The sequence below is a fragment of the Phyllobates terribilis genome, unplaced genomic scaffold, assembly GCF_046119375.1.
Source record: "Phyllobates terribilis strain yellow unplaced genomic scaffold, ASM4611937v1 Scaffold_769__1_contigs__length_694716, whole genome shotgun sequence".
NCBI classification, from domain to species: Eukaryota; Metazoa; Chordata; class Amphibia; order Anura; family Dendrobatidae; genus Phyllobates; species Phyllobates terribilis.
The window spans coordinates 647,359-659,863 of record NW_027363529.1 but is presented as its reverse complement, the minus strand read 5'-3'; the positions used below and the strand labels follow the sequence as shown (position 1 = coordinate 659,863).

The window sequence follows — 12,505 nt, the reverse complement described above, 5'->3', positions numbered from 1 at the left end:
TCAGGTTCTATAAACATCTAGAACCGAAGCTTTACCCCAAAGGGCTCCACAACACATCTAGACGCAACAGAAACTCATCATTATGGCCAATTTTTATTATTTTTGAAGAGTGATAAAAATGTGTAGTCACACCCAAAGCCAAACAATCCATAACCAGAAATCCATCCACAAAAAACGCTACACCCAGTGCTTCCATTTCAAAAATTTCCATTTACCTTCAGCATCCAAACTCCTTTCAACATCCCATTTATAGCAAAAGTACAACTTATCCAAAACCATCCTTACACAATCACTTACCTCAAGAACCTCATTCCTATAAACATACAAATTCCTTGTATTCCACAGAACCTCTTTCACACATGCCAAGAACAACCAAAATACTCTCTCTTTCTCTTTATTCAAATTACATAGACCAAACATGACCATTTTAACCGTTAGAGCCCTTACACCCGTCAACTCCAAACAAAGCTTGCCCAGACTACCCCATACATCCCTTGCATGCTTACAAAACCAGAAAACATGGTCTATGTCCTCTGTACCACCACATCCAACTCTAGGACATCTGTCAGATGGTACTAACCCCCTTTTCTTCTGAACCGCTCTTACCGGTAATATACCATGCCAAGACAGCCACAGCAAATCTTTCTGCTTATTTGAAACATCAAACTTACATAGTTTCCTCCAAACACCTTCACACTCAGCTGATTTCAAACCAATAATACCACAAGCAAAACTGTCCACACACATTCTTTTTAACATTTTCTTCTCATTCATAAAGTGACCCATGCTAAAACTCTCAAGTCTAAACTTTCTCACAAACACTTCCACAAAAGCATACCACTCAGGACAAATAAAGGAAAAAGGCTTCCTCAAATCCTGTACAGACCATTTCAAACGCCCTAACATAGAGCCTGCTTGATACCTCAACATACAAGCAGCTTTGGTATCCTTGAAAAAAAGCTCACAAAACAGCCCAACATAATTTAATCCGATGAAAACCTCTAAGTTTGGAAAATCCAAACCCCCATAATATGTCTTTTTCATTAGCTTCTCTCGTTTTGCCCTTTCCATCTTACACCCCCACAAAAACAAAAAGAGAATCCGATTTAATTTCCTCAAAGTCACAGCTGATGGAGGAAAAATCAAAGCAACATACAGTATCATAGGCAAAATAATACTTTTAACTATCAGAACCTTCCCTGTAAAGGACAAATCCCGTAACCTCCAAAACTCAATTTTTTTTATTATTCTGCCCCCTATTTCTTCCCAACTCTCTTTTCCCTTCAAATCATCATCAAAGTCTATACCCAAAATCCTAACACCTTTAGAAACCACACATTCCATATCATCATCGTTTAACTTGTCCTGCAAACAGAACCCTTTCATCTTACTTTTGGCCCAATTAATTCTAAAAGCAGAAGCCACACAAAACACATTAACTAAAAGCTTCACTCTCGACACTTCACAGGCAGAATCACACAAGATACAAATGTCATCCATATAGCCTAAAACTTTAACGTACTTACCCCCACTACCCGGAATCAAAAGTCCCCTAAAGACTTTGTCCTTCCTAATAGATTGCAGCAAAGGCTCTATTGCACAAATGAACAGTATGGGCGACAATGGACACCCCTGCCTAACCCCAGAAAAAATCTCAAAACTATCAGAAAAGAAACCATTAACCTGAATCTTGCTCTTAGCCCCTTCATACAATCCATGCAACAATTTAACCAGATGCTCTGGAAACCCCATCTTCCTTAACACACAAAACAAGTACGTATGTGCCACCCTATCAAAGGCCTTCTCGAAGTCAAGCACACACACAATCACCCCTTTCTTCCTCACCATACAATCCCCGATCATATCTCTCACCAACATCACATTCTCATGGATCCTCCTCTTTGGAACTGCACACCCTTGATCCTCCATAACAACATTTGAAATTACCTCTCTCATACGGTTAGCCAAAAGTTTGGCAAAGATTTTGTAGTCAACATTCAAAAGAGTTATCGGACGCCAATTACCTACCACACGCCTATCTCCCTTTTTGAACAACAATACCACTATACCTTGCTTCATACTCTCAGTCATCCCACATCCAGAAAACAAACACTTCATAATAGCCACCAGATCTTTCCCAACAATCTCCCAATACTTAGCATAAAACTCCCAAGGGATACCATCACCCCCTGGAGCCTTGTTTTTAGCAGACTTGGAAACCACATACTTAACCTCATCCTCCGTAATTTCACCTAACAAGAAAGGAAACTCAGACACAGGCACAAAGTTATCAATCACACTCAAAAAACCACCCAACTCACACTCCTTCCTTTTATATAAAGACTTATAATAATCAGCCACTACCCCAATCACATCCTTCCCATACACCTCACAACCATTCTTGTCCAACATAACATTCATGTCGCGTCCACCCCCACACATCCTCTTAAAAAAGAAACTTGTACACTTTTCATTCTTCTCTCTCACCTCAATTTTAGATCTCAAAATAATTTTCCTACCCTCCTCCCCAAACCATTCTTTTATCTCTCTCTTGGCCCTTTCCAACTCGTACTTAACGTCCAAACCCAAAGATTTGCATTTATGCAAATAGGAAAACCTCCTATTTTGCCACTTATACAAACATCTCCTTTTCCTAGCTCTCATATACCCAGCTTTCCTAAAGAACACACCAATCCTTACTTTCACCCAGTCCCACCATACCAACAAATTTGCAAAACCTTTCTTTTTCCTAACCCAACATGCATACTTCCTGGCAAACTCGATTTTCATCCTTTCATCCTGCAGAAATCTAACATTCATTTTCCATACTCCACGCCCATGAAACAAATTAGCAATCTCAAAACTCCCCACCAAACACTCATGGTCAGAAAAACACACCCTTTCTTGTATATAATTAACACATTTTACAGCAGATGAAGAAAAAAAGAAGTAGTCCAAACGGGACTCGGTCCGACCATCTTCCGCATGGTATGTATAGGGACCTGGCTTAGAATCCACAGCATCTTTCATTGAAAAATCAGACATCAGACGATTCCAGAGATTTCCAGTCACGTCAATTTTGGATTCCACTGAACCAGCTCTACCCCTTTTGTCCAGGACACAATTAATATCACCAACCACAAAAGTTGGAATTCTGCCATGCAAAAAAAACCGCAATTTCTCAAAAAGGGCAAGTCTCTGCTTCTTGTCAGCATGCGCATAAATGTTGATTAGTTTAAATTTCCACCCCCTGAAACACAAAATCAAGCACACACACCTACCCTCCTCCACAACTACACTTTGCAATATAGAAATGTCCCTATTTTTAATCAAAATCCCCACTCCGTCATTCTTATTTATGGGAGAGAATGACCACACCACTTCACCAAAATCCCATTCATTCTTCTTAGGCGCCCTATTTAAACCACATTCTTGCACACATACCACATCACAACCTTTAGAAGCTAGAAAATCCAGCACACATGCACGCTTGTATGCCGACTGGAAGACCCTCACATTCTGTGAGGCAATATTCAGCTTCAAAGTCATGAAAAAACACTAAACAAAAAAAGAACATGGAGACAAAAAACTCAAGTTCCACTACTGCCAAACTGAATAACTTCTTCCAGTACAGCCACCTGCTCACTGGAAAGAAAACTTTGACCAGGAGAAATAGGGTCTTCAGTGACCCCTGAAGCAGGGCCCTCACTAATGGTTGGCTCCGGACTCAAAACATCAAACACATTACGTGACACAAAGGAAGGCTTCTCCAAAGGCCCCTTCTTCAGCCTTTTAACTCCTTTGCTGCCCTTTTTTGAAAAAACTTTATGAAAGCCTGCAGCAAGCTCAATGGCAGATATCTTTTCCTTGCCCAGACTTTCACCATCAGATGAGGACATTTCAATCAGATCAGAGTCAAGTTCCTCGGCACCCATATCTAGACTTTCACTCTCCAGGAAGCCAGCAATAGTCCCAGCATTCCCCTGGGCAGATTCAGGCTTCTCAGCTACTTTGCATACTTCAAGGGCGTCATTAGCCTCCACTCCAAGCACCTGGAGGACCTCAGACACCACCAGTCCAGTACTACTCTCCCCAGCAGGCACATCAGCTGGAGCAGGATGGGACTCCACCTCTTCCACAGGCATTACAGGAGGTATTACACCAGCACCCTCACCATCCTCCACAGAGTGGAGCTTTGCACGTATGTTAAGGGCATCCATTTTCCTATCAAAACGCCTCCTCTCAAGGGTATGCTGTGCACTCAGACTTGGGCAGGACCTGCATGTATGATCCACACCCCCACACAGATCACACACAGGGGGGTAAGGGCAAGCCCCTGCATCATGTCCAGTTCTTTTACAGTTCCTGCAGGTAACCCCTTGCTGGCAGTCCTCCTTTAAATGCCCATAACGGAAACAACTACGGCAGAAGGTAGGTTGCCCAGGGTAGTGGAGAAACCCCCTATTACCCCCAATTGAAAAATTCGCTGGAGGATGCATGGTCCCTCCAACACCTTCAGAGTCAGGTTTAAAGCGGACCCAAAACTTCAAATTCCCATTGTAAACGCCAAAAATATTCCTTTGGGCTATGCCTCCCTTCACAGAGGAACAATATCTTGACAAAAAAGCCTTGATTAAAGTAGTGTCAATGAAGGGATTAAACATATGTACAACAAGAGGCCTCTCAACAGCCGAAAATAAAGGAGTAACAGAAATGTACCTCATATGCTGGTGGTCTTTGTGCTCCTTTAGATATTGGAAAAAATTAAGGCAATCTTCTTCACGGTAAAAGGAAATGTCATAATTACCAGAAGATGGGAATTCTTGAATGCAGAAAATCTTATCCAACTCGATACATGCCAGATCCATAAGCACATCCTGCACAATATGCCCCAACTGTAAGGAATGCTTCATTTCAGCAGCAACAGTCAGCCGAACAGTATTCTTGATGGCAGCCATTCCTAGTACAATGCCCACGGCACTCGATCGCAGCTCCAAAAACGCCGGAAGTCGCCTTCCACGCCAAAAGCCCCCCGACCCAGACCCAGCAGGGTTCCCCCAACTGGATCTGAGCCAAAAGGCCGAGAAGCGATAACCAGAATTGGTTTCAAACTACGGAGCCACCCAAGGATCCTAAAAAGTCCATTTGTGGAGATGAGCTCCTGGACTCCCGTTAAGAAGACATGTTGTCAACCTCTAGATCCCTTACATGCCTGCACTTTTCGGCTTGCTGCTGCTGCAATCCACGCGTTTTAGATCTGCATAACTCCACCTCTTTAAACACAGCACCTTCACCCCCTGCTGTTCCCACCCGCCTCAACACCGTTGGAAGGGAGGAGAACCAATTAAGGCGGGGGGTGGGGTGGAACGAGCAGCTGTCTACCCTTAGCAGGAGGGCTCCTGATTACATACCTCTCCTGCTGCTGCTGCTGCTGGCTGTCCAGCAGCAGACTGAAGGTGGCTGCTGCTGTGCACAGGTATATAAAGGCTCAGAGCCTATTATGACACGCGCAGCCAGCGTTCCATTGCCACATTCCATCTACTGCAGGCAGGATACCTGGCTGGCTGAATGTCGCTGAGAAGCTCACAGAGACCGCCATAAGCAACAGTTTAACAGAATGCCACAGACTAATCAACCAAACTTTTTGGGTTGGGTTCTCTTTTATAGTCTGCAGGCATTAAATGAAAGAAGTCAGTGTTCCAGCAGAAGGAGACAACGTTTCAGAAAAGGCATTGTAGCAAACCAAAAAAGAAATTTTAAGCGCAGCAGTGTAACCAGCGCACATACCTGTTAGCTCGGGTGAGTTTAAAAGGCTGCTGTTGATAACAAGGGCATTTGCTAAATAGATGGTGTGTGTGCAACAATATACTGAAAGGTCAATTATATTGTGCAGCTTATCTCACCACCTGTAGTTATTTAGGTGAAAGCTCCAAAATGCTTGCCTAATATGTCTGTTTATCCAAAAGGAAGTAGAAAGGGAGAGCTAGAAAGATAGCATTGCATCACATTACATGGCAATGCAATGCACAGTTGCTGAAGTTGAACCAAAATGAGCTTGTAATCTGGCTTCTGCAACTTTGAACATGAAAAATCCAATGAGGAGAAGAAAAGCAGAGCCAAAGAGTCCATCCCAAAATCCGACAAACAAGCAAAATGAACAAAAAACATTGAATTCAATTCTTTCTGATTTTAGAAACTGCATTAAAGAAGGGGTGCACCGGTCCTGGAGATACTGCAATACCAGGTCAATGCGTGGAGTGGACAGAGCAAGCTCTTTTTCCATCTCCCTGTTCTAAAAATCCATTTAATATATGGTCCCCAGATAGGGGACGTATCAGATATTAAACTGATAAGAACAGATACTACACTTGATCTTAGCCAAAAGGCCGAGAAGCGATAACCAGAATTGGTTTCAAACTACGGAGCCACCCAAGGATCCTAAAAAGTCCATTTGTGGAGATGAGCTCCTGGACTCCCGTTAAGAAGACATGTTGTCAACCTCTAGATCCCTTACATGCCTGCACTTTTCGGCTTGCTGCTGCTGCAATCCACGCGTTTTAGATCTGCATAACTCCACCTCTTTAAACACAGCACCTTCACCCCCTGCTGTTCCCACCCGCCTCAACACCGTTGGAAGGGAGGAGAACCAATTAAGGCGGGGGGTGGGGTGGAACGAGCAGCTGTCTACCCTTAGCAGGAGGGCTCCTGATTACATACCTCTCCTGCTGCTGCTGCTGCTGGCTGTCCAGCAGCAGACTGAAGGTGGCTGCTGCTGTGCACAGGTATATAAAGGCTCAGAGCCTATTATGACACGCGCAGCCAGCGTTCCATTGCCACATTCCATCTACTGCAGGCAGGATACCTGGCTGGCTGAATGTCGCTGAGAAGCTCACAGAGACCGCCATAAGCAACAGTTTAACAGAATGCCACAGACTAATCAACCAAACTTTTTGGGTTGGGTTCTCTTTTATAGTCTGCAGGCATTAAATGAAAGAAGTCAGTGTTCCAGCAGAAGGAGACAACGTTTCAGAAAAGGCATTGTAGCAAACCAAAAAAGAAATTTTAAGCGCAGCAGTGTAACCAGCGCACATACCTGTTAGCTCGGGTGAGTTTAAAAGGCTGCTGTTGATAACAAGGGCATTTGCTAAATAGATGGTGTGTGTGCAACAATATACTGAAAGGTCAATTATATTGTGCAGCTTATCTCACCACCTGTAGTTATTTAGGTGAAAGCTCCAAAATGCTTGCCTAATATGTCTGTTTATCCAAAAGGAAGTAGAAAGGGAGAGCTAGAAAGATAGCATTGCATCACATTACATGGCAATGCAATGCACAGTTGCTGAAGTTGAACCAAAATGAGCTTGTAATCTGGCTTCTGCAACTTTGAAGATGAAAAATCCAATGAGGAGAAGAAAAGCAGAGCCAAAGAGTCCATCCCAAAATCCGACAAACAAGCAAAATGAACAAAAAACATTGAATTCAATTCTTTCTGATTTTAGAAACTGCATTAAAGAAGGGGTGCACCGGTCCTGGAGATACTGCAATACCAGGTCAATGCGTGGAGTGGACAGAGCAAGCTCTTTTTCCATCTCCCTGTTCTAAAAATCCATTTAATATATGGTCCCCAGATAGGGGACGTATCAGATATTAAACTGATAAGAACAGATACTACACTTGATCTTAGCCAAAAGGCCGAGAAGCGATAACCAGAATTGGTTTCAAACTACGGAGCCACCCAAGGATCCTAAAAAGTCCATTTGTGGAGATGAGCTCCTGGACTCCCGTTAAGAAGACATGTTGTCAACCTCTAGATCCCTTACATGCCTGCACTTTTCGGCTTGCTGCTGCTGCAATCCACGCGTTTTAGATCTGCATAACTCCACCTCTTTAAACACAGCACCTTCACCCCCTGCTGTTCCCACCCGCCTCAACACCGTTGGAAGGGAGGAGAACCAATTAAGGCGGGGGGTGGGGTGGAACGAGCAGCTGTCTACCCTTAGCAGGAGGGCTCCTGATTACATACCTCTCCTGCTGCTGCTGCTGCTGGCTGTCCAGCAGCAGACTGAAGGTGGCTGCTGCTGTGCACAGGTATATAAAGGCTCAGAGCCTATTATGACACGCGCAGCCAGCGTTCCATTGCCACATTCCATCTACTGCAGGCAGGATACCTGGCTGGCTGAATGTCGCTGAGAAGCTCACAGAGACCGCCATAAGCAACAGTTTAACAGAATGCCACAGACTAATCAACCAAACTTTTTGGGTTGGGTTCTCTTTTATAGTCTGCAGGCATTAAATGAAAGAAGTCAGTGTTCCAGCAGAAGGAGACAACGTTTCAGAAAAGGCATTGTAGCAAACCAAAAAAGAAATTTTAAGCGCAGCAGTGTAACCAGCGCACATACCTGTTAGCTCGGGTGAGTTTAAAAGGCTGCTGTTGATAACAAGGGCATTTGCTAAATAGATGGTGTGTGTGCAACAATATACTGAAAGGTCAATTATATTGTGCAGCTTATCTCACCACCTGTAGTTATTTAGGTGAAAGCTCCAAAATGCTTGCCTAATATGTCTGTTTATCCAAAAGGAAGTAGAAAGGGAGAGCTAGAAAGATAGCATTGCATCACATTACATGGCAATGCAATGCACAGTTGCTGAAGTTGAACCAAAATGAGCTTGTAATCTGGCTTCTGCAACTTTGAACATGAAAAATCCAATGAGGAGAAGAAAAGCAGAGCCAAAGAGTCCATCCCAAAATCCGACAAACAAGCAAAATGAACAAAAAACATTGAATTCAATTCTTTCTGATTTTAGAAACTGCATTAAAGAAGGGGTGCACCGGTCCTGGAGATACTGCAATACCAGGTCAATGCGTGGAGTGGACAGAGCAAGCTCTTTTTCCATCTCCCTGTTCTAAAAATCCATTTAATATATGGTCCCCAGATAGGGGACGTATCAGATATTAAACTGATAAGAACAGATACTACACTTGATCTTAGCCAAAAGGCCGAGAAGCGATAACCAGAATTGGTTTCAAACTACGGAGCCACCCAAGGATCCTAAAAAGTCCATTTGTGGAGATGAGCTCCTGGACTCCCGTTAAGAAGACATGTTGTCAACCTCTAGATCCCTTACATGCCTGCACTTTTCGGCTTGCTGCTGCTGCAATCCACGCGTTTTAGATCTGCATAACTCCACCTCTTTAAACACAGCACCTTCACCCCCTGCTGTTCCCACCCGCCTCAACACCGTTGGAAGGGAGGAGAACCAATTAAGGCGGGGGGTGGGGTGGAACGAGCAGCTGTCTACCCTTAGCAGGAGGGCTCCTGATTACATACCTCTCCTGCTGCTGCTGCTGCTGGCTGTCCAGCAGCAGACTGAAGGTGGCTGCTGCTGTGCACAGGTATATAAAGGCTCAGAGCCTATTATGACACGCGCAGCCAGCGTTCCATTGCCACATTCCATCTACTGCAGGCAGGATACCTGGCTGGCTGAATGTCGCTGAGAAGCTCACAGAGACCGCCATAAGCAACAGTTTAACAGAATGCCACAGACTAATCAACCAAACTTTTTGGGTTGGGTTCTCTTTTATAGTCTGCAGGCATTAAATGAAAGAAGTCAGTGTTCCAGCAGAAGGAGACAACGTTTCAGAAAAGGCATTGTAGCAAACCAAAAAAGAAATTTTAAGCGCAGCAGTGTAACCAGCGCACATACCTGTTAGCTCGGGTGAGTTTAAAAGGCTGCTGTTGATAACAAGGGCATTTGCTAAATAGATGGTGTGTGTGCAACAATATACTGAAAGGTCAATTATATTGTGCAGCTTATCTCACCACCTGTAGTTATTTAGGTGAAAGCTCCAAAATGCTTGCCTAATATGTCTGTTTATCCAAAAGGAAGTAGAAAGGGAGAGCTAGAAAGATAGCATTGCATCACATTACATGGCAATGCAATGCACAGTTGCTGAAGTTGAACCAAAATGAGCTTGTAATCTGGCTTCTGCAACTTTGAACATGAAAAATCCAATGAGGAGAAGAAAAGCAGAGCCAAAGAGTCCATCCCAAAATCCGACAAACAAGCAAAATGAACAAAAAACATTGAATTCAATTCTTTCTGATTTTAGAAACTGCATTAAAGAAGGGGTGCACCGGTCCTGGAGATACTGCAATACCAGGTCAATGCGTGGAGTGGACAGAGCAAGCTCTTTTTCCATCTCCCTGTTCTAAAAATCCATTTAATATATGGTCCCCAGATAGGGGACGTATCAGATATTAAACTGATAAGAACAGATTTTTTGATTGAATATATCTTTTATTAGCACAAAAAATAAGTTAACAGACAGTGTACAGTGCCGCAGCCCAGTACACACAGAATTCTACATCATATTTACATAGCATGAGGATACGACGCACTAACTAGACACATCACACCCCTATGCTACACAAAACACTCAATCTGAAAGAAAAAGCATGTCAATCAATACAGTACGACGAATCGTGATAAGGGATGGGGATTGGGAAAAAGGGGATGGGGAGGGGAAAATCACAGGCCCGAAGCTTTATTGAAAGACAAGACACATAAGGGAAGAGGGGGAGGAGGGGTTTAGTCCTCATCCTCGTCCTCCGGACCGTCCACGATGGAATAGTCTCTGAGCAGGCTGTGGATCAGCCTGCGGCAGTCCTGGATGGACATCCTCTCCCTCCTCAAGATGAGCCGGTTCCTGGCGACCCAAACGGCATCCTTGAAGCAGTTCATAAGGCGCCAAGCCTCCTGGATGGCTCCGACGGTATGAACCCCAGGGAAGAGTCCGTAAAGCACAGAATGGTGCGATAGGCTCGCCCTGGGGACAGAGTTCCTCAGGTCGTCCTCAAGGGCAGTCAACAGGCGCTGTGCAAATCCGCAGTCCCAAAAAGTGTGCAAAGATGTTTCCTCCACGAAGGGGCACCTTGGGCAGTACCGGGTCTTGCACAGGTTCCGGGCATGCATGAATGACCGGACGGGCAGTCCGCCCTGAATCGCCATCCACGACAAGTCCTTGTGCCCGTTGGTCAGCCTGTCAGACGACACATTTGTCCACACAGTCTCCAGCGTGTCCTGGTGAAGTCCTGTGATGTTCTCCACGTCATCCTTGGCTCTGATGAGCTTGTGGATAGTTTTGGGCTTCCACAAGTCGGGCTTGAGTCCCTCCAGTTGATGTTCCCCCACAAATCGAACGACGTCTCCGTAGAACCATGGCGTCGTCCAGTTGTAGGGGAAGGAGCTGTCCCACTTGTCCCAGCCGAGTCGCCTCCAAAGAGGAAGCAGGAAGAAGCGAGACATGGAAATGCCCGCGGAGCCATTCTTGACTTGCAAAGTCCGGCGGACACAATCACACACAAAAGAGGATCGCAGGAGGGTGGGGATATCTGGAACGCCCTTCCCACCCTTGCGAGGCTCCTTGTACATGACGGCCCGCCTGACTCTGTCCATCTTGGATCCCCAGACAAAGTGAAACACTGTCCTGGTAATGGCCCTGCACACAGTGACGTGTGGGGGCCAGGCCTGCGCCGTGTACTGCAAGACGGGCAGGACCTCATTACGCAGGACGAGTGCCTTACCCTCACAAGTGAGGTGTCTGAGGCTCCAGAGTCCGATCCGTTGCTTCACTTTGGCCAAGCGTTCTTGCCAGGACTTGAGGGCCGCTCCTTCCTTCCCGAACCAGACTCCCAGCACCTTGAGGAAATCCGGTTGAATGTTGAAGGGGAAGGGGGCGGAGGAGGCCGGCTGCCAATCCCCGAAGAGCATGGCTTCCGACTTCCTGCAGTTGACTTTGGCCCCTGAAGCCCGGCCGAACCTCTCACACGTCTGGACGAGGGCGTCGACTGAACCACGATCAGCGCAGAAGACGGTGACGTCGTCCATGTAGAGCGAGCACTTTACCTCGTGTCGTCCCGGACCCGGTGCGGTGATCCCTCTGATCTCTCCATTCTGCCGGATAGCCTCTGCGAAGAGTTCTATAACACAAACAAAAAGAAGAGGTGATAGAGGGCAGCCTTGTCTGACCCCAGAGAGGACAGGGAAGGGGTCAGTCTTCCAGCCGTTCACCAACACCGAGCTGTGGATATCAAAATACATCAGACGGACATACGAACAAAACATGTTACCCAAACCTAACCGGTGCAGAGCTCGGCCCATGAACTCGTGGGAAACCCGGTCGAAGGCCTTCTCCTGATCCAAGGAGACCAGGGCCGCGTGTGCGCGGCGGACCTTGATGTACTCGACCGTGTCCCGCACGAGAGCTAGGCTGTCTGCGATGCGACGTCCAGGGATGCCGCAGGTCTGGTCCGGGTGGATGATCCGTCCGATGACCGTCTTAAGTCGTGTCGCCATCGTCTTGGCCAGGATCTTGTAGTCCACGTTGAGCAGAGTGATGGGACGCCAATTCCTCAGGTCGCACCTCTCTCCCTTCCGCTTGTACAGGATCGTGACCATTCCTTCCCTCAAAGATGGAGGCATTCTACCCTCCACCACCATCTCC

General features: G+C 45.8%; 4 non-coding genes across 4 annotated transcripts; all 4 read right to left on the bottom strand.

The window, feature by feature from the left end:
- Window positions 1–6,207: 6,207 nt before the first annotated feature.
- On the bottom strand, window positions 6,208–6,398 carry LOC141239426 (U2 spliceosomal RNA). Its single transcript, XR_012304825.1, has one exon. It is a non-coding gene; the product is annotated as a U2 spliceosomal RNA (small nuclear RNA).
- Window positions 6,399–7,513: 1,115 nt separating this feature from the next.
- LOC141239425 (U2 spliceosomal RNA) lies at window positions 7,514–7,704 on the bottom strand. The gene has a single exon (XR_012304824.1). It is a non-coding gene; the product is annotated as a U2 spliceosomal RNA (small nuclear RNA).
- A 1,115-nt stretch (window positions 7,705–8,819) lies between these two features.
- Window positions 8,820–9,010, bottom strand: LOC141239424 (U2 spliceosomal RNA). The gene has a single exon (XR_012304823.1). It is a non-coding gene; the product is annotated as a U2 spliceosomal RNA (small nuclear RNA).
- A 1,115-nt stretch (window positions 9,011–10,125) lies between these two features.
- On the bottom strand, window positions 10,126–10,318 carry LOC141239480 (U2 spliceosomal RNA). Its single transcript, XR_012304876.1, has one exon. It is a non-coding gene; the product is annotated as a U2 spliceosomal RNA (small nuclear RNA).
- Between the last annotated feature and the right edge of the window lie 2,187 nt (window positions 10,319–12,505).